The 24,682-nt window shown below is 46.2% G+C and overlaps 1 protein-coding gene and 1 long non-coding RNA gene across 16 annotated transcripts in view; one reads left to right on the forward strand and one right to left on the reverse strand.

The window, feature by feature from the left end:
- Nucleotides 1-3,148: 3,148 nt before the first annotated feature.
- LOC131413664 (uncharacterized) lies at nucleotides 3,149-6,951 on the reverse strand. Its single transcript, XR_009221997.1, has 3 exons — nucleotides 5,848-6,951; nucleotides 5,437-5,746; nucleotides 3,149-3,889 (listed from the first exon to the last, which is right to left on the reverse strand). It is a non-coding gene; the product is annotated as an uncharacterized LOC131413664 (long non-coding RNA).
- TRERF1 (transcriptional regulating factor 1) overlaps nucleotides 5,805-24,682 on the forward strand; it is a 195,520-nt gene continuing 176,642 nt past the window's right edge. For 6 of the 15 annotated variants that reach the window (XM_058554377.1, XM_058554371.1, XM_058554383.1 and 3 more), the window contains exons 1-2: nucleotides 8,225-8,424; nucleotides 8,844-8,925. The gene's annotated coding sequence lies outside the window, so the exon portion shown is untranslated. The other 9 variants (XM_058554386.1, XM_058554387.1, XM_058554379.1 and 6 more) reach the window with 7 other exon arrangements.

The following is a 24,682-nucleotide window of genomic DNA, read 5'->3' on the forward strand; positions in this document are numbered from 1 at the left end:
ACCGTCTTTTAAAAATCATCACAAAGTCCCTTCCTAAAATTCACTGTTTGTGATATTTCCATTTTATTTACTCTTAACCATGATCCTGAAAATTTCAGGTAAAAGTCCTGAGCTGGATATTCTCTGCCCTTTCCAGACTCACTTTTACCTTTTTCCACTGTACCCTACGCCCTGGCAGGCTGACCTCCATCGATTTCATCAATGGGCTCCCAGACCCTCTGGCTTCCTGTAGGGTTCAGCCAACAGCAGGCACATGCAGGAGATCAGAGGGCAGGGGCAGAGAGAAGTTGGGGTATTTATTCACCTGCCTCCCTCTCTGCAGGCTGGGGCTTGACTGTGGCTGTGTTCTTCCACAGAAGCCCACAGCATCTGTCGTGTGACCCTCTCCTACAGCTACAGCCACAGCCACAACGTCAGCAACAGCTTTCTCTGTTCCAGATCTTTCTCTTTCTTGCCCTTTCTGACTTAGGGGTGGTAAAGGCTCCACACTGTTTTTGGTCCTTTGGTGCTATACCATCCCTTGCTGGTCTCCCTTAAGCCTGCACACAGGACTGGCTGCATAATTTGTGGGGCCCAGTGCAAAATGAAAATGCAGGACCCTTTGTTCAAAAATTACTAAGAATTTCAAGATGGCAACCACAAGGCATTAAACTAAGTGTGGGGTCCTGTGTCACTGCAGAGGCTGCACATCCATGAAGCCTGCCCTTCCTGCACATTACTGTAAACAGTACTTACCTTAAATGCTCCTCAGTTACCTGTTGAGCCTGCCATATGTTCCCTGCCAGGTTCCTTTCTAATACAAGATCTCATGGGTTCTCTCTGCCACTTAAAAAAAGGTGTGGCTTCATCAGGGGTTCTGGAAAAGTAGTCCTTTTCTATATTTACATTTAAACACTGTGCACTTTAAAGCTTTTTAATAGATTTGCATCCTCAGTAGGAAATTCACTTAATCTCTCTCTTCCTCGCCCTCATACCTAATAAAGGCACTCATTTGGGAACCATCACGGGCCACCACAGCACTTGAGCACCACCCACCATGTACTAATACCATAGTTGAAATGTGTGACTCCCAGGCAGGCCTTCTGGGCACATGCAGGAATTTTTAGCAACTATTTCAAACAGTTAGTCTCCTTTTGCTTTTTGTACTGGATACAGAAGCTACTAAATATCCTTGCTTTTTTTTTCTTGGAGATATGCCTTAAACTGAGAACCTTCTCATAGCCTGGAACCCATTTTTTCTCTCTGGCTGGAAACTCGCCTGAGATAGCGATCTCTTAGTATTACTAAACAAACACCAGTTAGGCCTCCTGTCTTGAGTAAGGCTCTCTCTCTCAACACCATCCTTAACAGACTTGGGGGTTGAGGTGACAATCAACAAATTATGCTGTCTTACTGGTTTTCAAGTAGGAGTCCCATAAGCCCTTCTGTGCCATGATTTTTTGCTATCATTGCTTTGGTCATTCAACTTCAAGGATGGCAAAGAAATAAGGGTTTGAGAAACACCCTACAACCATATTGTTTCATTGCTTTAACTTGCCACGGACTCATTTGCCCTTGACTACTGAGCCTTCTTCAACAACTGCGTCCGTTACATTCACCACTCATTTCTAAAGCACACACTCTACTTGTTCTGTCTCAGGGTCCCTTGACTTGGTCAGGTTGCTCTCAGCTCCTTAATCTGCAGCCTTGGATACAGCAGGAAGCAGAGGTGATGTTTTTCTTTCCATGCTCTTCTCCTCCTATTTCTTAATGCCTCCAGTTTTTCAAGCTTTTAAGAAGCTCTTCTGAAGAGCCACCTTTAATATAAAGGAAAGTATTATATAGAAGAGTTCACTTCTTTGATGAGTTACCAAATATATTGTCTCATCTTTTCTCTGAAATGCAAATTTTCTCTCAAAGAGGACAAACTTTCATTTCAAAATGGGGTCATCCGTAAAAATAATTCCGGTCACGCAGCGGTTAAGTTCCACCACTCTGCTTTGGCAGCCCGGGGTTTGCAGGTTCAAATCCTGGGCGTGGACCAATGCACTGCTCATCAAGCCATGCTGTGGTGGTGTCCCACATACAAAATAGAGGAAGATGAGCACAGATGTTAGCTCAGAGCCAATCTTCCTCAGCAAAAAGAGGAAGATTGGCAACAGATGTTAGCTCAGGGCCAACCTTCCTCACCAAAAAATAAATAAATAAGTAAGTAAGTAAGTAAATAAATAAATAAAATTTCAGCAGTTTGAATCCAGAACACAGAAAAATTACTCCTAGAACAAAACCCAAATGCTCAGTGGGCCTAAAAGATTTCATTTGCGTATGAATTGGCTCTATCTCCATTTCCATTCAGCTATGTTCTCTTCTTGAGATAAGCAAATAACCAGTGTGACCTCAGAAATGATCCTTCTCTTGTCAAAGCCAACAGCATTCCTTAGACTTCCAGTCCTGGACAGCTGGAAGGGGCCAGAGAGGTCTAGCACCCTAAGGACAAATGAGGGAATGCAGAGCCATGATTCTGGACTGGGTGACAGAACGGGTAAGCACACAGTTGAGAATTTCGCCCAGTGCATCAGATTTCTAATCCATGCAATTTTGAGGTGGCTCTGCTGAGACACCCATCTTCAGGGAAATAACAACCGATGCCAATCCTCCTCTTTTTGCTGAGGAAGATTGGCCCTGGGCTAACATCCATGCCCATCTTCCTCTACTTTATATGTGATGCCGCCGCAGCATGGCTTGACAAGCAGTGCGCGCCCGGGATCCGAACCTGAGAACCCAGGGCCGCAGTGGCAGAGCGTGCGCACTTAACCATTGTGCCACCAGGCTGGCCCCTGCCCCCAATTTTAATTTGCCCGTTCCTCTGTCACCCAGTCCTGCTGTCATTTACCTTACTGTACATTGTCCTTGGTGTGGTTGAATGGGTCCTTAACAATTACCTGTCCACCTTGCTCTCTGCAGTGTTCATCTCTGCCCCCTTCCTGGTTTACCTGCCAGATGCAGGTGTTGCCTTGAGTGTCTCACAGTAACAAAACATTTTTGCATACCTACCAGAAGCCAGGACTGTATTTCAATAATTCAAAAAATTATATTTTTATATTTATAATTATTGATAACAATTTATCGTAATTGAATAAGCCTGAAATTTTACATTTGAATGCTTTAAAATACAATTATTTTACTTTTAAATTTATTTTGGATTTATTTGAAACATTTCAAACATTCAATAGAAGTAGGGAGAATAGTAAAATGGACAGCTTCGACAAATACCCACACTCTGCTAATCTTGTTTTATTTATCTCCCAGTTTTTGGGGAGGGGGCTGGAGTAATCGAAGATGAATCCTAGACATACTTTCACCCCAAATTCTTCATTATGCATCTCTAATAGATAAGCACTTAAAAAAAAAACATAACCACAATGCCATTATCACATCTAACAAAATTAATAATTTCTTAACATCTATATCAAGTCCACATTTTATTTCCCTGATTGTCTCAACAATGTCTTTTTAACAATTGGTTTACTCAAATCAGAGCCACACAAGATCTAAATATTGCATTTGGTCTACTAGGCATTTTAAAAGCTCTTATTTATAAGCATTGGACCTTCACATTAAACCAATGAAGAATGTGTGGTCCCAGTTCACAGGTTAGAGAGCTGGGGCTCAGAGAAGTTAAGAAACCTCCCCAAGGTCTCATTGCTGGTGGAGTCTAGACCCAGAGTTAAGGTCTGCCTAAGTCCAAAGATTTCCATTCTACTTCTTCCCCATCAGGCCACCAGAATTTTCCCTGTGTTGCAGGGAGGCAAGAGGGCTAGTGGTTAAGAGAGGATTTGGGCTCAGGTTGGCCTGGATACACATTGGAGCAAGTTATGTCATCTCTCTGATCCTCCACTTTTGTCTGCATCTGTAAAATAAGGATAATGAGGATGGTTTGGGGCTGATTAAATAGGATAAGGCATGTCTAGTCCTTAGCACAGTGCTTGGTCCATAGAAAGCACTCAATAACTGTAGAGGAGGAGAACGAACCACAAAGGGTTTGTTTGCTTTTGTCGGTAGCTCAGGAAACGGTGGTTCATCATTGTTAATACAACCTGTTTAGGATTCAGGCTGAAGGGGTGGGGAGGGCAGGGGTAGGGGTAGGAGTAGGGTGGTGATTCTGCCTGGATTGGAGAAGGGAGTCCTGGACATAAAGATTTAAATAGGCATCTGAGGGCTTCTCCCCAGGCCTCAGCTGGAAAACTGGTAGGTGGCAGAGAGGGTGGGAGGGAGACTTCTCTACGTTTATTCATTTATTGTAATTTTATTTATTTTTTCCCCCAAAGCCCCAGTAGATAGTTGTATGTCATAGCTGCACATCCTTCTAGTTGCTGTATGTGGGACGCAGCCTCAGCATGGCCGGAGAAGCAGTGCGTGCATACGCGCCCAAGATCCGAACCTGGGCCGCCAGCAGTGGAGCGTGGGCACTTAACCGCTAAGCCACGGGGCCGGCCCTCTACGTTTTTTAAAATTTGGAACCATGTGAATGCATTAAACATATCCCAAAAAATGAACTGCATTAAAAAGACTCTTTTACCATGGGGGTCAGTGCTGAGAATGGGAAGACTAGGACCTAATGATAATAATAATAATAATAATCCCTTTATACTTGTTGTAGCCCTAGGAGGGCTTCAGTTATACAAGGCAGGTTCTGCACCAGGATTGGGACTATTTCAGCCTGACTCTGATTTCAAAGATCCAAGGGAATATTTTAATCTCAGCTATCCTTCCTCTGACACTCATTCTAAGAGCCCAGAACCAGCGCTCACAGATTGGGGATTATTCACCCGGGGATTGTCTTCAAGCATATGCATTGTTGAGGGCTGAATCTATTGGCTAAATAAGGTCTTTGTATGTACTGTCTGTGCATGTATCTGCGCTTTCCCAGTTTTTTAGGCCATAGATCATCTTTGATGCTAAAATCACTTAAGACTCTGGGGCCTTGATTTTTCAGAGTCCTTAGGAAGGGAGGAGGTGCATAACCCCACTCACAAACAATCAAGAACTTGCCTAGACACTGTGCTAAGGCCTTTACATATATTAACTCACAATAACACTACACTCTAGGTACCATGATTCAGACTTTACAGGCAAAGAAACTGAACCAAACGAGGTTAAGAAATGTGCCCAAGGCCAGAGCTTGCAGGCTAACCAGTAGGCAATACTACCTCTCTGTTGGCAGTGGGCCAAGTATGTAGGGGTCCTTTGAAGGTGACACAAGCGTCCTTGGCTGTGTAGCAGCCATACCTTGGGTCCCAAATCCTTCCTTCTCAGCAACGTCTGGTTTAGCAGGAGGAAAGACCAGTGTGTGAACTTCTGCATTGGCCCTGGGTAATTTACTTTCTCCCTCTTAGCCTCAGGTTCCTTATCTGCCCCAGGGAGGAGCTTCAGATGAAAGACCTCTCCTTGCATTACCTGTGTGGGTGTGTGCTGGGGGTGAGAGGTGGAGAGGCTGAGGTTTCTGGCCGGTGCGCTGCTTTTCCCAGGTCTCTTGAGGAAACCGGGTTTTTGAGGTTCTGTCTCAGCCAACTCCCTCTCAGGAGGTCAAGGCTCAAGCTTGGCTATTCCTCCTCTGCTGGGAAAAGGGCCGCCACTGGGGCCAGCTCCGGCCACAGCCTGCCTGCCCTGAGGTCTAGGGTGGGTCTTTCTCCTCTGAGGGAGTTAGAGATGAGATTGTATCTTTAGGAAGGCCTCTTGGAGATAGTGACAGTTGAGTCCTGAAGGTCTAGCAGGAGTTAGTAAGAAGAGGTGAAGAGGGAAGGCTTAGCCTCCCCCCCCCCCCCCCCGTCCCCACACCACAGAACAAAGAAGCACCATCGGGCTTACAGTATAGGAGGAGCCGTGAGAGTGGAGAGGTCTGTAGAGGCGAAATCACGCGGGGCCTTCAGAGCTTGGCTTTATTCTAAGAGCAACTGGGAGGGGTTGGAAGGAGTGTAATCAGGAGTTTTAGAGAGACTCCTTTAGCCGCTTGGGAAGAATGGGTCCGAGGGAGGCAGGAGGCTATCACAGAAAGCAGTCGGGTTGGAAGATGACCGAGGACTGAGGAAAGGCGTGGGGGGCGGGGACTGAGCATCTGAGCCTTTCTCGGTCCCCGCGACACTGTGCGCTGTCCCTCGACTTTCTTTGCTTGTATGGAAGGGCCCCGTAAAGGGCTGGGCACCGGCCAAACGCTCATTGAGCGAAATAGCCCAGACTTCCCTCCTCTTTCGGGGGCCTTCTGGTCCAGGTGCCCCAGAATTGGGAGGCTTATGCGGGAAAACTTACCACTGCTGAAGATGGAGAACCGTTACCCCTCAAAATACACAAAAACCTCGGCCGCTTTTGGCAGCATTCTCCTCCGCCCATGACCTCATGCTTTAAGCTCCCATATAGCCTTCCTCCGCCCTGTCCACACCCAGCGCCTGAATGGGGGTGGGGCGCGGGACAGTGGCGAAGGTCCGGATAGCGAAAGCACCTTGTGTATCCCGCGCGAGATTTGGAGGAAGGGGCGCAACGATTTCCCTGCACTGAGAAAAAGCATGGTTTAACTTTCCTTTGAGAAAAAACCTCGCTGTCTTGTGGGCCCTCCATGAGATAGACGCCTCGAACCCGGCTGGAGGTGGTCTGTTTAGCCGAACCATCTTTGGTTCACGTTTCCTCGGACCAGGAAAGAGGTGTGGGGTCCCGGGCTGGACAGATGGGCGGCCGCGCCTTCGCGGGACCTGGGGGCTGTCCTGCTCTCACCCCCCTGGCGCCGCCGAGGTTTGAACCCTTGGCTCGCCTTTCAGCCCGCGCCCTGCCCCCTGCTCGCAGCTGCTCTCGGTTTGGGTGCAGCGGTTTCCCCCGCAGAGGAGAAGGAGGAGACAGCGCAAGGAGCGACTCCCGGCTCGGGTTTCCGCACCAATGCCGAGCAGCCCCGGGCGGCCCCCGGCGGCCGTCCCTCCTCCCCGGCACCACGTTCCACAGTCATGGCGCGCGAGGAGGGGCGAGCGCGCGCCGCGGCGGCACCCGCGCCCCCTTCCCTCCCCTCCCCTCCGCCGCCCGGCCCCGGCCCCTCTCCTAGGCAACCTCCCTCCCCGGCCTGCTGCGCCGCCGAGATGGAGACCCCTCCCCAGGGAGCGGCATTTCCAGCGCCGTATGCAGCACCCCCTCCCCGCCCCCATCGGGGCGGAGGGAAGAAGCCGCGCGCTCCGCGAACCTCCAGCTCCTTCCCCGGAGCCTCAGCCCCTCTCCCAGCCCCACCGAGGCCGGGGTGCAGTGGGGGGTAGGCGCAGACCGTCTCCCCGCAGCCCCCCTAGAATTTGGCTTCTTTGCAACCCCTTTAAAAAAATAAAGAAATCCCCAAACCCTAGTCATCAGATTGCAAAGCGCGTTACAATAACCGGGACGGCTACGCAGGAAGCAATCCTGCACTGGTACGGGTCTAAGACGGCAGCTTCCCGGCCAAGCCGCTTCTCCGGGGCCTCAATTTTCCGGCCTCCCCGGAGAGTCTGCCACACCCCGGGGCTGACAGGTCCTACACGGGGCTGCAACTCGGTCCGCGCCCCCCGCCCCATCCTTGAACAGAGTCTCGCCAGCCTACAAAAGGTGCAATCTCACGCACTTGCAGAGCACACAAATAAGGTCGGCAGCGCATCGCGGGGAAGGCTGCTAACAATGCGCAGGGCAGCCTGCGCCGGAGCGCGGCGCCCCGGGGAACAGGGGGCGCGGGCGGGGGCCGCGGCGGAGGACCGGCCGGCCGCGGCGCTGGACACCTTACTTCCTGCTTCCCCGCCAGACCCAGCTCTGCGGAGGGATATCTCTCCCCTCCTCTGTCCCTCTCTCTCCCTTCCCCCGGCCTCCCCCCTTTTTGCTTCTGCTCCCCCCCCCACCCCGCCTTTCTCCTTTTGCAAGAAAATAATTTGACAGTCGATTTGCTGACAGGGGAGGAATTTGCATCCTGGATTAAAAAAAAAAAAAGGCCGAGAGGAGCTTGGGAACGGTTGCTAGGGGTGGGTAATGGTTGAAAAAAGGGGGGCGCCGGGGAGCGGATAAGGAGGGTTAAGGGAGGGGGCAAGGGTGGGGAGCAATGCAAAAGGTAAGGCCAGGTTACCGCGGCTCGGCCCCGAGTGGGCTACGGCCGGGGGAGGGGCAAGAGATACATATGTATTTCTGTCTCCCTAGCACACCCCCTTCCCTCTAAGCGATGGCTGAGAGGCGGTGCATGCAGATGGGGAGTAAGTTTCCTGAAGGGGAGGGTGGATGCACGCGCGCGGCCCCGCGCTGCAAATTTCCACCGGGGAGGGAGAGTGGCTGGATGCGGAGAGTTTGGAGTTGCTTGCGGCGGAGGGCAGGAAGGGGAGCAGGGCCGGGAAAGGGGGCTGGCGGGCGCTATTTCTGGGAGTAAGTTTCCAGGATCAGGAGAGCCTGCACGCTAGCTCGCTAGTAAGTTTCTGGCCGGGGAGGGCGCGAGGGGAGGAGGAGAGGGAGGGGTGCATGTATATAGAAGGGGGGGAGGGGGGAGCAGATTTCCTGCGGGGAGGTTGAATGCATATGGAGAGTAGATTTCCTGGAGGGAGGTTGGAGGCGTAGACGGACCGAGTAAGTTTCTTGCTGGGGTGGTAGCAGAGGCGGTGGGTTGGTGCTTTGGAAACCGGGAGCTTCCTACCGGGCGTGGGGGAGCACGCTATTGGGTGGAGGGGGGGCGAAGGGCCAGGTTCCCTACTGGGGAGAGGGGCTTGCATCTGGGGAGTATGTTTCCTGGCGGAGCGATATTTGTTTACAGGCTGAGGGCAGTACTGTAAGTGAGTAGCGCTTCGAGAAGGCGGCTCTGACATAAATTAATATTGAAATTACTCCATCAGCTCTGCTCGCCCCCCATCCCACCCCCCAAGCGGAGACTGGTCTTGTCGGATTGCCCATGCACTTGTTGCAGAAACAGCCAAGGTAGGCAAGAAGCTTATTAAGTTTCATTTTTAAAAATTTAGTTGGAGGATGCTCCGTGAGAAGACGGGGGAGGGGAAGGGAAAAAGTGGGGGGACAGAGAAGGAAAAGTCTCCCCCCACTTCTTGACTTTCAGTATGTTAGCAGGGCCTTCTCCCTGCTTCCCTTCTTCCCTCGTCCCTCTCTGGGCTGCACGGCATCCCAGCAAAGGGGGAGGGGTGAGGTGGGCGCTATAATTGGCAGCGCCGTCTTGAAGGGTGGTGGTGGTGGGGCTTGCAGTTGAAGGTTGTGATGTTATAAAGCCTTCATTCTTCCAGCCAAGAAACCGCAGGACCCTAGGGATGTGCCTTGTGGGGTTTTTGACATGATGCCTATGTGTATGTATATGCGCCTGCGGGCTCTTTGGGGGTTGGGTACACCCCAGAAGTTAAAGTGGCCACCCAGATGGGAGAAATGTGTAAGGGGGTGAACCTGCCCCTTCACTCCCCAACTTCACTTTGGGAGAGTGGGAGGTTACTGCTGGTGGTCTGAAGAAATAGATATTAAAAAACAACACAAAACCACCCATTCACTGGCGGAGGCCTAGAGCACCTGGCGGGCAGCCTCTGGCCAGCGCTGGGCTGGAGCATGTGCGCCTGCCGTCCTTAGGTTAAAAGAAAATGACTTCTGGTTCCTCTGTGTGTCTTCGACCGGCCTGTTAGAGCCAGCTTCGTGGAAACTCTTCCCCAGACTAGACGCGGCTTTGGCAAGTGAACGTGTTGAAGCCGGTTGCTAACGGCATGGCCTGGGCCGTCTTGTGAAGTGAGGGCTTGGAAGTGATGCTTAGGAATGACGGGTCTAGGGATGGCTGCAGAGTCCCTTAAAAAATGCCTCCCGAAAGCCGGCCGGGTGCACTTTTTAGCAGGCCGTGGAGCAGAGCATTAAGAATGGAGTTTTAGTGTCCCAGTTGGTACCCACTTTCTGCATCACTTACTGTTTCATGAAAGCAGTCTGGTGATGGTAAATGTGGTTTTGATGCCCACTGGAAGGATAAGAAGTAGGAGTACTCAGTACTTAGCTAGTTAACCAGCAGTCTTTGCTTATCCTTGCCTCTCTTTTCGTGGTCTTCAGCCTACTGCTGGTTTCTGCAGATGAGTTGTAGGTCTTGGCGGTCAGGTACCTTGATTATGCTGGGCGCTCTAACTTTGCCAGGATAATTTTAGCACCAGGGATTCAAACCCAGACATGTTTAGTAGGGTCAGGGAGTAAACACTAGGCATGTGGTTACCTAAAGTTGGTTAAGGTTTCTGCAATTCTTTAGACAGGCTCAATTCTAGCAGGGGGGAAAAAAGGGTTTTTTAAAAAAGATCTCTCTACATGCTACTGATGGACAATGCTTTTTCTTCTTGCCTTCCTGTCATCAGATTTCCAGATTGAGAATTTGATATTTGGCAGCTTGAGAGTTGAGTTGGTTGGGAATTAAATATTATTGCCACTTATCAAATGTTCCTAACTAGGCATTAGTTAAACAAATTAGCTGTTATTTTCCCCCCTGCTGAAAATCTGAGTCTGGTTGGTGTATATGCTGGGAGGGTAAACAAAATCTTTGTGTGTGTTTATCCCTGGATAGTAGAATTATTTACATGCCTACCCTTGAAGCCAAGAGCAGTCATTCAGGTTTTTTTTCTTATATTTATGAGATTTATTTTATTGTCTTGCTTTGGCCATTAATCAAGTCACAGTAGCTTTTTTTTTTTCTCTTCTGCTGAGAATGTTCTAGTGGTAATAAAGGTTTGAAGGCCCATGAATCATAATTCATTCTTTTAAAAATATTGTGGTGATTGTCAGGATTTGATTTATAGGAATTGATACCAGGAGTGACACGCCTCTTCTGGCCCCGCCCTTTTAGGCATGTCCATTTTCGCCAAAGGATTGTTTAGAAGCCAGCTTGATAGCTCAAAAAAGAGTGTTTTCCCTTCTGCTTTATGGGCATTGAGAAGATTAATTTTGCAGGTTCCGTAGTAAACATGGGTCTTTTCACAGCTTGGTAAGCAGGCTTCCACATAGCAGGCATGTGTTAATATCACATAGCATTTATGTGAGCTTGCTGTGAAAACAGTTGTTCTATGAACTGTGTGGAAAGTACTCAGTTTTGCCTCCTTTAACCAACTTGGGCCTGTGGTTTTTGTAGAGGTAGGAGCTTTAATTGTAAAAGAGAGACTGTCATGTTCTTTGCTGCTTATATAATGAAATGTGTAGTCACAAAAACAAAGCTTATTTATAATATTCTTTTTCTCTTCCATTGATGGGTGGGTTGGTCATAATAATCAAAAGCATTGGTTTTTTTGAAAGTATAAGGATTCTCCATAAAGTTGATTAATCAAAAAGTGTTAAAATTGTCTTGTGTTCAGTGGTTGGCTCAGTTTACAGTATTTGTAAAGTAACAAAGAACTTTTAAGGTGGTTTGATTCTTCAGGCAGGGGGAAAAGGTCACTGAAAAGAATATTGGGAAGGATACCAATTTCTAGCCGTTTTGAGGCTTCAGGTTTTTTTATCTTAAAAATGCATGGTTTGATCCATGAGTTTGTCTGTCTCTGACATTCTGTGACTCCGTCTTGTGGAGAGAGGTCTCAAGAGATCTCGACAGTCTCTTCCTGGGCCAACCGCCAAATTGCTTCATGGACTTGGGCGAGTTGATTAACTTCTGTTTTTGTCTTCTCATGGAGAGAGTGGATTTGTACCTTGACATTCCAAAAAGGACTCTTGAGTGGCTTGGTAATCTTGACCGTCAAACGCAAGGAAATACTTATGAAAGTCTGCCACTGTCTTGGAAAAAAAATGCAAGGTTGATTCCCAGTTATATGTGCCAATAGAGAGTGGGGCCCATAATCCCAGGCTCCAAAAATAATTTGTTCGTCTTGGAAGTTTCCCCTCCAACCAGCTGTTTCACCTGTCTAATTATGCTTGGTCAAGTCTAAGGTTAATTGAGCTGTTATTCCCAGGCAGTAGGAGGAGGTAGTCTTGGGGAGGAGTGGGAGACCAGAAGCCTGGTGTGGCTTTACCCACTTTCTGTGGAGGATTCATATGTGGGTAATTAGGATTTGGTTGAATATTTGTGATAGGGTTCATAATAATGCTATTGTATTACTGTCACTTCTGGGCTAGCATATATCTCACATGGGCATTTTTGGGGAAAAGCTCTTGATGTTTTTATTGACTTTGAACATTGACATGAAGAGTAAGGATCAAGACAGGTGGCTCTGACCCCAGGCAGTACGAATGCTCTGAGGCAGTTGAATTCAGCTCATTTTATTTCTGACCTCATAAAACTGTGTGATTAGGGAGAATTAGAATCAGCTGGAATCTTGTGGCTTAATCATATTTCTGAATTTACGTGATGGAGGGGAACCAATGAAATGAAGGGGAAACTAAAACATAGTGGATTTCTTTTGTGGGGAGAGGGAGACAAGAGCAGCTGGATTCCAGTTATTGGCATGCTTTTCAACAAGGGCACTGTGGCATTTTAAGGAATACTATAGACCTGGTAACATGAGTTTGATCCTGTGGTTCTCTTAATAAATCTTTTCTTCTGGGTTAAAGAAAATGCGCAACAAAAACCCCTCTGATATTTTCTAAGAATTTTTAAATTCTCGGGGCAGCTGCTTGTAGGGTTTTCTGGTTAATTTGGGTTTGCTGAGCAAATGGGTGATTTTTGCTTTTTCCTTGTGGAAGATAACAAGCTGGGGATGGGTGAGATATGCTGAGCTGTTGGGCTGTTGGTTCAGCAACATTAAAAATTTTTTTTTTGATAGAGAAGAAGGGGAAAAAGAACCTGTGTGCCCAAATGGTAGGAATAGCTCTGGGCTCATGGAAGGTAACGGTTGTTTTCATACTGTTGTTGGATCTGGTTTATTCATTTGTACATTTGGCAGCTACTTATTGAGCACCTACTATTTGCTAGGCACTATGTTAAGGCTCTGGGAATGTGTTGATAATTAAAACAGACATAATCATCTCCCTCTACACCATCCTCCACCTCCCTCCCCCCAGCCTGCAGTCCAGAGAGGAGGCAGACATGTAAAGAAATATATATTGCAAAATGTGATAAATGCTCTGATGAAACCCCAAGGAGCAGTGACCTACACTTACTTAGCTACAGTAGCCCAGAAAAGCCACGCTGGGGATTGGGGCTGGGGGAGACAGAGAGCACCAGGCAGAGGGGGGCCTGTGTGGAAGGACTTTGGCTTTGGGGAGAACTAAAAAGAGGCACAGGTCGACAAGGGGGGAGGGAGAGAGGGCAGCATGAGATGATCCTGCAGGACTCTGGGCCTTGACAAGGTTTGGGTTTCATTTGAAGTGTAGTGGGAAGCCACTGAAAGTTTGCAGTGGGAATGACACCCTCTAACTCGTCTTTAAAGGGGATTGCATTGGTGGTGAGGGGCAGGTGTGGAATTGGGAGCACAGTAAAGAGGCAGTTGGAGCAGGCCAGGTGAGGGGGTGACAGGAGCTGAATGGAGGGGAGCAGGCGGGTGATAGGTGCACGTTAGAGGTAGAATGGGCCGGGCTTGCCGATGGATTTGGTAGGGGCTGGGGACGAGGAATCTAGGATGACTCTGAGATTTCTGGCTTGAGTAGTTGGGTGGATGGGTGGTACTATTTGCTGAGATGGGGAAGAGGGAGGAGAGCAGAATCAAGCTCTTTCAGTTTGGGCACCGCTAAGTTTGAGATGCCTGTTAGACTCAGGGTGGAGATGGTAAGCAGGCAATCTGATACAGCGTCCAGCACCAGAGGAGCAGCCAGGCAAGGGAGAAAAATGTGGGAACCATCAGCCATGGGATGGTATTTAAATCCAGGAGACTGGATGAGATGCCCCAAGGAGCCTGTAGAGAGAGAAGAAAAGGCAGTGTGTGTGTGTGTGTGTGTGTGTGTGTGTGTGTATGTGTGTGTATGTGTTGGGGGGAGTGTGTGTTAAACGTTTCATGTGGTTGATGAGGCCAGAAAAGTCACTCTTGGATTTGACAAAATGGAAGCCATTGGCAGTGTTGCAAATAACAGTTTCAGTGGAGTGCTGGATTGGGTAGAAGCAAGACTGGAGAAGGTCGGGAAGAGAATAGGAGGTGAAGAACTGGTAATATCATGCGTAGACAACTTTTTGGCGAAGTTTGACCCTGAAAAGGGGGCAGAGAAATGGAGTGGGAGCTGGAAAGACATGTGCATAAAGGGAAGGGTTTTTTGGGGGTGCTGGTGGTATATGTGTGGGCCGATGGGAAAGATCAGTGGAAAGGGAATGATTGATCAGGAGCAATGGGTTAGGTCAGCTGAGCAAAAGCCCTTGAGAAGGTCTGTGGGGAAGATCTAGCCTTGGCTGGCGTGGGGGACGCTGCTTCCATCAAGAGTGAAGATGCGGGTGAGGGAGCTGTGGCTGGGTGCTCTGCCTGTTCAGGCTGAGGCCTCACTGTCCTTGGGAAGGGGTTTGGGCACAAGACTTGACACCAACCAGAGACTGCAAGAGTTAAGACTGCATCAGAAAATTGTACTGCATTTTTCTGCACATTTGACTGCATTATTGAGCAGTATGGAGGAAGGAGTGAATTCTTTTGCTTAGGGAAAAGAGTCTTCAGTGAAAGTAATTTGGGCCTCGCATTAGATTTATTTGAAAACTATGATTGGAAAAAGACATCTGTGATTTTCAGCCCTGTTTGAAAATTGGTGGGTACCGTGTTATATGTTTTGAGCAAGAAGCTGCCAAAAAAAAGGCAAAAGCTGCCTCTCCTTTAGGCTACCTTTCACAAAAATATGCCATAGACTGCCAGCCTGGGTGGCCCCCAAACCTGGGATCTCCCAAGCCTAGGGGAGGTCAGTGGGTGAGGAGAGAGTCAGAAGACCTGGTCTGGGGTCCAGCTCCATTGTATGGCTCTGGACCAGTCAGCCTCTGAGTCTGTCTCTGCATCTGTAAAAAGAGGGTGATATCATCTGTCACCTCTCCTCTTAGTGTTGTGAGGGTGGAATCAGATAATGTACGGAAGGTGCTGTGTGACTGTCAGGCATCGTGCACAGGCAGCAGCAGCCAGGTGAATTGATCTTCATCTAGATCTCCTTTTCAGATGTAAAACCTGACAACCAATGAAACACCTCCCTTAATTTCCCAAAGCTTCTACTAAAAACTCTGTTCACCCTGTCCACTCCCACTCTTCTTCTCTCCTTGTCGCCACTTTCTATTTGGGGTTTTCAAGTCCTCTGTGATCCTTTTAGCGAAACTGCTCTTAATATCGAAACTGCTCTTACTGTCGGGGATGCTAGCGTCAGAAATGCCGGTTGTGAATGCCAGTCAATGCAGGTTCAAACTCTGACTCCATATATAGAATTTGAGACCTGCCCACCCAAAGGGCCAGACGAACTTGGTTTGTGAACCTGGTGCGGGGGAACCTTGAACCTACCCAAGAAACCCGACTGTGGTCGATGGTGGTAGCAGTGTTCATTTGCATTCAGCGTTTGTTTTGCAAATGAGGACTGTTCTATAAAGCTGAGTCTACCAAAAAACTGTCCTTAGCCCTTAGTCTTAACTGTGTATGCTGGAAAGTCATTTCCACTTTAAAAAAATCCAGTGCTTTTCACTAATAGGACCCCTGGCCTCTGCCTAAGAGGGTGAGGCTTTATTTATTTTCAAATTAGTTTTTATGATGAAAAAACTTTAAACATACGCAAAAGCAGACAGACTAGTATTAAGAACACCCTTGTACCCATTAGCTAGATTCAGCAGTTAGTGAGATTTTGCACACCTGTGGAAGATGGGACTTCTTGTATTTGTATAATAAATACAAGTTGTCAGTTTTGAGAGATCAGTGGAACTGATAGGGATTTGGTTTCATAGAGAGGGGAAAATAATCAACGAAAAATCAGAGAGAGAGGAAATGGATGCCGTCATTGAAATAACTAGTGTTTACTTAGCATTTTGTAGGTCTGAAGCCTCTTTAGCGTGTCTTATTTATCTGTGTCAACAGCCTTAGGAGGTAGATATTATTTTCATTGTACAGCTGAGAAAAGTGAGTCTCAAGAAGTAGAATTGAAAAAAATATAAATAAGTGATTAAGCCAGAGTCACATGTCCAGGCAGCATCCAAAGCCCTGGTTTAATGCCCGAATTTGAATGGTCTCCAAATTTTGTGCACCCTCAAATAGATAATGCTGTACAGTGTTAAATAAGAATGTGGTACAGAATATATGCAAAGAATCATGGAAACCAAGAAGATCATCTGGGACTTTTGGGCTTAGAACTCCAATGACCTTAGTTGGAAATACTCAGAGGATTTAAGCGTGTTTTGGGCGCTACATTTTTTAAAAACTTGAATCTTTTGGCTCATTCTAGAGTATACAGCTTTAAGGCTGCCTTATAATTAAAGCCAAAACTTGATTTTAACCAGTCGAGTGGCCGTTCTCCATCAGCCTCCTACTCTCAGCCTTGTCCCTTCTGTGGGACCCTGCAGTGGAGGAACCTGGATAATCCGTGATCATTTCTAGATAGTGTGGCCTTTAGTCTCCAGGCTCTGGCTTTGGACACAATGGGCCCTGAGCAGTTTGCTACCTGGGAAAGCTTCCTGAGGGCCCCTAGGGGTCTTTGTCATAACAGAGGCTGCTCTGAGGGCCTCTCCTGGTCTTTGGGAAACTACCTCCAATCTAAGTTCTTTGAAAGAGGTTTTTAAAAGTAAAAGAAAAAAAGATGGAGTTGATGCCCAAGAAGTTTTAACAGGAGTGTCGTTTGAGTTCCCTCTGTTGTCATCACAATGGGAGATACCAAAATCCCTTAAAATTCAACCCAAGGATACCCGTAATGAGGCTGATTCTCAAGTATTGGGACTCGTTCACTTGTCTTTTTTAATTGGGTGAACACATGCGAGCCGAGGGGTTTTCATGGGGAGCCGCAGTAGGGAAGGACATGTAGAGGCCTCTTTCCTTTTGAAGAGTCTGAGGTTCTTTAGAAACCGGTATGGAATTCAAACAATTTCACCATGCAGACGCTCATTCCTAAAGTCTGTGTTGAGGGCTCGGTGTGCCTGGTCGTGGGCCAGGGCTATGGGGTGGGCTGCAGGGGGTTGCACGTGGGCTCCCGCAGCCCTTGGCTCATAGGGTGCTGTTGTCATTCTTACCACTAGGCGTGTCTTTCACCCCTCGTAGACTGCCCTGGGGAGGGCAGAACTGGGTCATCACTCATTTTTGTACCCCCAGCACCTAGCACAGAGGCTGGCACTAGTTGTGCAGTATAAATGCTTACTTCTTTAAGAATCAGCTCCTTTTTTGTTTTTGTCTTGCTTCTGGGTCTCTCCCCATGCGTTCTTGGAGGGAGCAATCCAGCCTGTCTGCCACCGGGGTCAGTTCTTGGAGCCGCTGAAGGAGACCAGACTAGAGAAATGTTTCCTTCCCCCTTGTCTTGCAGCCTTTAGCTGGATGGTTTAACTGAGCTCTCAAATGCAAATGTGGCCCCATCCCCCATCCCTTTTAATAAGTGACATTTTGTTAAATCAGTTATTCAAGGCCTTATCTATATTTCTGTCTGTGCTGGCTTAGTCAAAATAGGAAAGAGAGTGAATATTAGATTTCTTCCCCGCCCCCTCCACCCTCCCCTTTGAGCAACTCTACGTAAGATTTCTGATAGGGGAGGGGCAGTGTGTCCTTGAAGAAGTAAATGCTGCCTGCGGAAAAAACGTGGAGGGCTTTGACTTGTAGCGAATGCTGTTTTTCAGCAGCTGTGATATTTCCATTTTTCTTTTTCTTTCTGTTTTGATTAGTGGAACTCATTGTGCTCCAGGGTTGGGATTGCGTTGGGGGAGGGCGTAGAGGGAACAGGGTTTACTGGGAGAGCTGGAGTTGGGGAGGAGGAAGGAGAGAAGGGATTTATTGAAAATATATGTCTACTTCTGCTATGATAAAGAAGCAGGCATGTAAAAATGCAACGGGGAAATCATTATTGTGGTAATGTAGGCAGAGCTCCGTTTTCTCATTAACAGAGCTTAGCCCACGTGGAGGAGGGGGCGGCCAGGCTGCTTTGCGAGTTGGGGTATTCAATAATAGCAGAAACTCAGGGGATTGTCTCCATCCTCCCTTCTCGCCCCCTCCAGCTGCCTTCTCCTTTCTCCGATGAGTTGGTAACCTTTTTAAAGCTGCTTCTTGGATTCCATGGTCCCCATCCTCACCTCTGCCACTCCAAAATGCTGTAAGGACTGTTTAATTTTTAAAGTTAGAGAGAATTAAAATAAATTTTCTTTTGGGAACTCGAGAAGACTTTTGGCAACACATTATGAGTCAGAGATTGGATTATATCCCTTGCATCCCAGAGAGCACCAAGAAGGGCCTGTTTAGGGGCTCAGGAATTTTCATATGCTGTGGGATATCCAAATGAGGGTTCCAAATCGCTTAGTAGTAGTAGCTGCTGTTTATGGAGAGCTTGCTGTGTGCCTGGCCTTGTGCACATGTGTTAGTCGTTTCATCCTCACTGCAGTTACATGAGGTAGATGTGATGCCACTTTACACTTGACGAAACTGAGGCTCGGGGCATTTCTGTCCCTTATTTAAGGACACGCAGGTGCTAAGTTGCCAAGCTGGTCTCCAGATCCAGGACTACCTCCAAAGACTGGTTCCTGATCATTAGGCTATGCTGCCTTTAAACACTGCCTTTAAACACTTTCCCTGTACAGACCTCTAGATTCTAGGAAGCTGGGCAAAATAGAACCACCACGAGGCCTGCTGTTGACAGTTATGGGTAGAGTGCTCAGGATGGTCATGAGAACCTTTCCTGAGCCCCTGGACAGAGCTGTCATCTAAGGAAGATCAAGGTTAGGGGCTCACATCTTTGTTAGAAGAGCTGAGTACCTGCTCCCCATCCCTGCCAGGCTACGGTGACACTGCTGACAACTTGTTCATCAAGCATTTACTGAGTGCCTCCCATGTGCCAGGATTGTGTCAGTGGCTGGAAGTACCAGGACAAATAAGAGAGGGAGCTCAGAGTCTAGTGGAGGACCGTTAGGAGGATGTATAATATGATACACAGTGATGCCTGCCTGGAAAAAGACATTTCAGAAATAGTGAGTGGGAGGGATTGTGTAGAGCAGCCAGGGGAGTCTTCAGAGAGAGGTGGTACCTGGGTGGGATTGTGTGGGTTCAGTAGGGACTTGCCAGGTAGACAAGGAGGGAGGGAATGGCAGATAGCACGGTGAGTATAGGAGGCCACAAAGAGTCTGGCCTTGCAGAGACATCACTTAAGACTCACCCATCTAACTTCATTTTCCATCACCGTCAGTTTAATGCTCTAGCACTGTGCTGTCCAATATGGTAGCTGTTAGCCACTCATGGCTATTTAAATTTAAGTTAATTAAAAACTAAGTAAAATTAAAAATTCAGTTCCCCAGTTGTACTAGCCACATGTCAAGTGCTGAATAGCCACCTGTGGCTAGTGGCTACCATATTGGAGAGCGTAGAGGTAGAACATTTCTATTAGTGCAAAAAGTTCCATTAGATAGCGCTGCTCACAAACTTTGCCCTGAGGTTTCTTTTGCCTGGAATGTTTTCTCCTTTGTCCCTCACCTGGCTCCCTCCCACTTCCTCCAGAGGCCTTCCCTGAACACCCCAGCGTGGGCTTCCATCTCGCTGTCCATCTGGATTGCAACGATCCTTTTCTGTGTGTCTACTCCACAGGACTTTCAGCTTCTTAAGGGCATGAGCTGGGTCTTGTTCATCCTCCTGCCATGTCTTGTTTATCATCGTGTCCGCAGCACCTAGTCAGGGCCCAGCACATAGTAAGTTCTCAGTGACAGTTGCAGGTGATGAGGCTGGAGAGGTATTGGGCCAGGAGGACCGGGTGCCATGTTATGAAGCTTGGCCTTGACCCTGTGGGTGGTGGGGGAGTCACTGAAGGGTTTGGAGTGAGGAGGGGTATGTGGGGGAATCAGGCCAAGCCAGATTTATGTATTAGAAAGATCCCTCTGAGAGGTGTGGAGGACAGGCTGGAGGGGCCGAGCCTGTAGGCCAAGAGATCAGGTAGTAAAGTGTTGGAAACACAGGGGCAGGAGGGCTGAGGGTCTGGACTGTTAGGCTGTGGCAATGATGTTGAAAGAGTAGCATCCCCATCTTTCCAAGTCAGGGCCTCCTACCATTTTTCTCTCTGTTTTGGATGCTCTTTTCAGTTTCTAAGGGAAACTGAGAAAGAATTTCTTCTCACTTCTTCTGGGTCCCTCAACCTCTTTCCTGGCTGAGGCCCCAGGCCACGTACTCTGTAACTCCCTTCCTCTCCCTACGTCATTGGCAGCTGCCCTCTTTCCCCTTCCACTCCCACCCTGTGCTCACCTGTGCGTTTCCCTTCAGCGTACATCTTCATCTGTGTCATCCCAGGTCTAAACCCTTATGGTCAAATCAGAAGCTAAGATCCTGGGGGCTGGGGTTTCAGCCTTCTGTTTTCGTTAGCCTGTGCCAGAGTCTTCTCTGAGGACACTTTTGGGGGCCTAAATTTAAGAAGCTTGTAGAGCGTTTTGAAAAGGAGCCTGGGAAATAACTGAACTCGATCTAGTCTCTTTGAGGTAAAGAGAAACCAGAAGGGTGGAATTTCGAGAAGCTTAAGAGGGTTGCTTTCTTTAGAAAGATGAGGCAGTGTGCTCTGGTCATGGTGACCTCACGTCGTGCATGTGTGGCGATAGGATACATTTCAAAATATAACAGCTGCCTACTAAGTGCAGACGCATGCCATGATTTTACATATATAACCTCATTTCATCCTCAGAGCAACTGGACAAGGAAGGCATTATTATCCCCATTGTACAGGCGAGAAAATGGATGAAGAGGCTTGCTGAAGGTCTCATGGCTGGTCAGTTGCAGGGCAAGGGTTCCAACCCCGACCCCAGACCTGGGTGACTGTAAAAACAGGTGTTTTTCCCACTTCCTTATCCTGCCTCCCGTTTAGCCTCACCAGTCAGCGTGGCCTGTGTTTTCTTCAGAAATATGGCTATTATAATAACATGGTGGAAGGGGCACCACACTGACCTTCTGAGGGTGTTCTCAGGCAGCAGTCCAACTCACAGAGCCTCGTTTTCCTCATCCTCGGCACCTGTGCTTTACTGGCTGAAAAGGTTTATTTTGAGAGTCAAAGGAGATAAAAGATGCAAAAGTTGTTTGAGAAATATAAAGCCATATTCTCTTTGCTCTTGTACGTAATTGTTTTCTGAAGGGGCGAAGCTCTATGAGGGTTGGCTCCCAGTGCTGTAGCTGGGTTTTGGGCATGAAGTGTGTGTGGGTCACAACAAATCTCCATTGTTAACTTCCAGAAGCGCTTGGGCCTGAGCATGTTCTTAGGTCTACCCCAATTGGTCTACATGATTTAGGGGAACAGTTAGTGGCAGAGCTGTATGGTGGGCAGACCTTTGACAGAGCTGGAGTGCCCTGCCAGATCTTGGGAAAGTTGCTTCACTTTCCTAAACCTCTGTTTCCTGAGATGGTGACATCTACTTAGATGGGTCATTGGGAAGGTTGTACGTACAAGTCAGCACCTTGTAAGCCAGATGGTGGCATGTACTTGTGGAATGGAAGTTATGGACTCCAGAGTCTCTTGAGCAAACTCTTGGCCCTTCCCCTTTCATGGTCAGAATGTCATGGCTCAGATTTATACAATGTTCTGCTTTTAAGACCTGGAGAAGAGGTTCAAACTTCATTGGAGCTAAGACTTTTTCACTGAAATTATGTAAATAGTAAGCGAAAATTCATAAAACTTTTTTTTTTTTTTTTTTTTGGAGAGAGAGACTACGCATAGTATATGATGATTACAGAGAATTTGGAAAATATTGATAGGTATAAGTAAGAAAGTTAAAATTGCCTTTAATTTCTTCCTGTTAACATGTAAATAATTTCCTTCCAGTATTTTTTCTAGGCAGTATAGTCTGGTAATTAAGATTATAAACTCTGGAGTCAGACGGCCTGGGTTTGAAGCCAGGATCCTTCACTCACTGGAAATAATAACAGTGGCCTGTAGGGCTGGGTGAGATGAAATGAGATAATTCATGCAAAACATTTGGGGCTGTGCCTGGCAGATAGTAAATTCTCAATAAACGTTAACTATGATATTATGCTTTAAAATAGTATTGGGGTTATTTTGAATGTGCTTTAATATCTTGCTCATTAAACATTCTTTGGAAACTTTTTTTCTTAAACAGTTGTTTAGTATCCTTTCCTATGGATTTTCTATTCAGCGAATATTTATGGAGCACCTACTGTATACCAGGCCCTAGGTCTTATCATTTATTTAACTAGTCCCTATTATTAGAAATTTATCTTGTTTGTCATTTTTGACTTTTATAAATAATGCTTTGATGAACATCCTTGTAAATAAATCTTTGATCACATGTCAAATTATTTTCTTGGGATAAATTCCTGGAAAGGAGAATTGCTATGTTAAGAGAGTGAATGCTTTTAAGGTTCTTGATAATATTTCCTAATTGTTCTTGAAAAATTTTTTAAATTAATTTTCATTCTCACTACCAGCATGTGAGAGTACCCACCTCACTTCACCAGCCCTAATATTATTGTTTTTCAAAAAATGATCATTCTTGTGTAACATGGATTACCTTCTAAACAATATACATTACTTCTCTGAGGCTCAATTTTTTCTTGCTACATGGTGAAGTACAGCTGTCTCTTGCATGATGACTGTTATTTGTTAATTTAGCAAGCTCTTTGGATTTCTGTTGTGGAGAGACTGGGCAAATGACCTGAATTACTGTCAAAAGTGGTTCTTTCTGCCGAGTCAGAATTTCCTCATGCTTAGCGAAAGAAGACTTTATGAGTGCTTCTGTCTCATCAAACACAGAGTGAGTGAGCAGTCATTCCATGCCCAGGGCACAGGATGTGTCAGATACCTGGTTTGCATCGGCAGAGGCACGGCATTCTTCACTCATATGAATAAATGTTGCTAATAATTGACTGCAGAGCTACAGGGTCTCTGTTTAATTTTCTAGGAATTTGCTCTTTTGTAAGCTTTATAAGAAAATGAAGGCTGCTTTTTCACCTCTCACAGGTATAAGAAAATACTATACTAATTTTATATGAAACCAAATATTGAGAAAAAAAGTTGTTCTACTGAAAATGCTGAAAAGTATAAAGAAAATGAAAACTGGTCATTGTTCCATCATTTGGATAGAGCCTCTGTTTTAAAAAATCATGTGTTTCTTTCTAGTATTTTTTCAATATATATATCTTTGCATAGTTGGATTCTTTGTGTGTGTGATTTTGTATTTTTTTTAGAGCCAACCATAAATTAATACTTTTAACTGTTTCCTGGACAGTGGAAGCTACTTACAACACTTAGCCTCCTTTTCCCTCCTTTATGCCTTTTGAGGTCTTGTTGTGATTTTTTTTTTTTTTTTTTTTTGCTGGAAAAGAGTCACCCTGAGCTAACATCTGTTGCCAATCTTCCTCTCTCTCTCTTTTTTTTTTCTCCCCAAAGCTCCAGTACATAGTTGTATATTCTAGCTGTAAGTCCTGCTAGGTTTTCTTTGTGAGCCACCGCCAAAGCATGGCTACTGACAGATGATTGGTATGGTTCCATGCCTGGGAACCGAACCCGGGCTGCTGAAGCAGAGCATGCCAAACTTTAACCACTAGGCCATCAGGGCTGGCTCTATTGTTGTGATTTTAATTCTCTCTCGATATATTAAACCTGATTTTAATTCTCTCTCAATATATTAAACCCACAAGACATTGTTTTAAAAAGTCAATAATAATTTAGATTAATCCACATATTTACTCTTTTTGGTGTTCTTCATTTCCTCCTGTATAGCCATGCTCATGCTCCTCTCTCAGATCAATTTCCTTCTGTCTGAAGAATCCCCTTAGTTTTGTGTGTGTGTGTGTGTGTGTGTGTGTGTGTGTGTGTGTATAGTGGATATCTGCTGGTGTCATAGTTCTCTCAGATTTTGTTTGTCTGAAAATGTCTTTTTCACCTTCATATTTGGAGGATATTTTTACTGGGTATAAAATTCTAGCTTGTCTCTCTTTTTTTTAATCTTTTAAGGATGCTGTCCCATTGTCTTCCAGCTTCCTTCATTTCTGTTAAAAAGTCATCTATCAGTTTTATTGTGGTTCTTTTGAAAGTAACATTTTTTTTTCTTTACCTTTGTTTTTTAGCACTTTTACTATGATGTGCATAAATGTGGTTCTCTTTGTATGTATCCCGCATGGAGTTTGAAGAGCTTCTAGAATTCATGGCTTGACTGTTTTTGGTCGGTTAAAAAAAATTCTTGGTCAGTTCTCTTCAATATTGCTTTTGCCCCATTATTTCTCTCCTCTCCATAGATTCCTGCACATATGTTAGACCCTTTCATGATGTCCTACATGTTGCTGAAGCTCATTTTTGTATTTTCTGTGCTTTAATATGAATAGATTTTCTACTGACCTATCTTCCAGTTCACCAATCATCTCTTTTCCTGTTTCTTATTTGCTGTCAAACCCATCTAGTCAATTCTTAATTTGTTTTTATTGTTTGTAAAATTTTATTTATATGTTTTTATTATATATAAATAATATGCAATAATATTTATATATTTAAAATATTAAAAAATCTATATATTTGTACATTTTTATTTATAATAAAAATTTTTTTTGGATTGTTTTTAATGATGATTTTTTTCCATTGGTCTGGACCTCTTTCCTGACATACTTGGTCATTTCTATTTGCATGCTGCGCATTTTAAATGAAAACTGTAGAGATGCATGATGTTGTCCACCTCGATCCAGGTAAGGCTGGTCTATTT

Source organism: Diceros bicornis, chromosome 14 (genome assembly GCF_020826845.1).
Source record: "Diceros bicornis minor isolate mBicDic1 chromosome 14, mDicBic1.mat.cur, whole genome shotgun sequence".
In the NCBI taxonomy this organism is placed as follows: domain Eukaryota; kingdom Metazoa; phylum Chordata; class Mammalia; order Perissodactyla; family Rhinocerotidae; genus Diceros; species Diceros bicornis.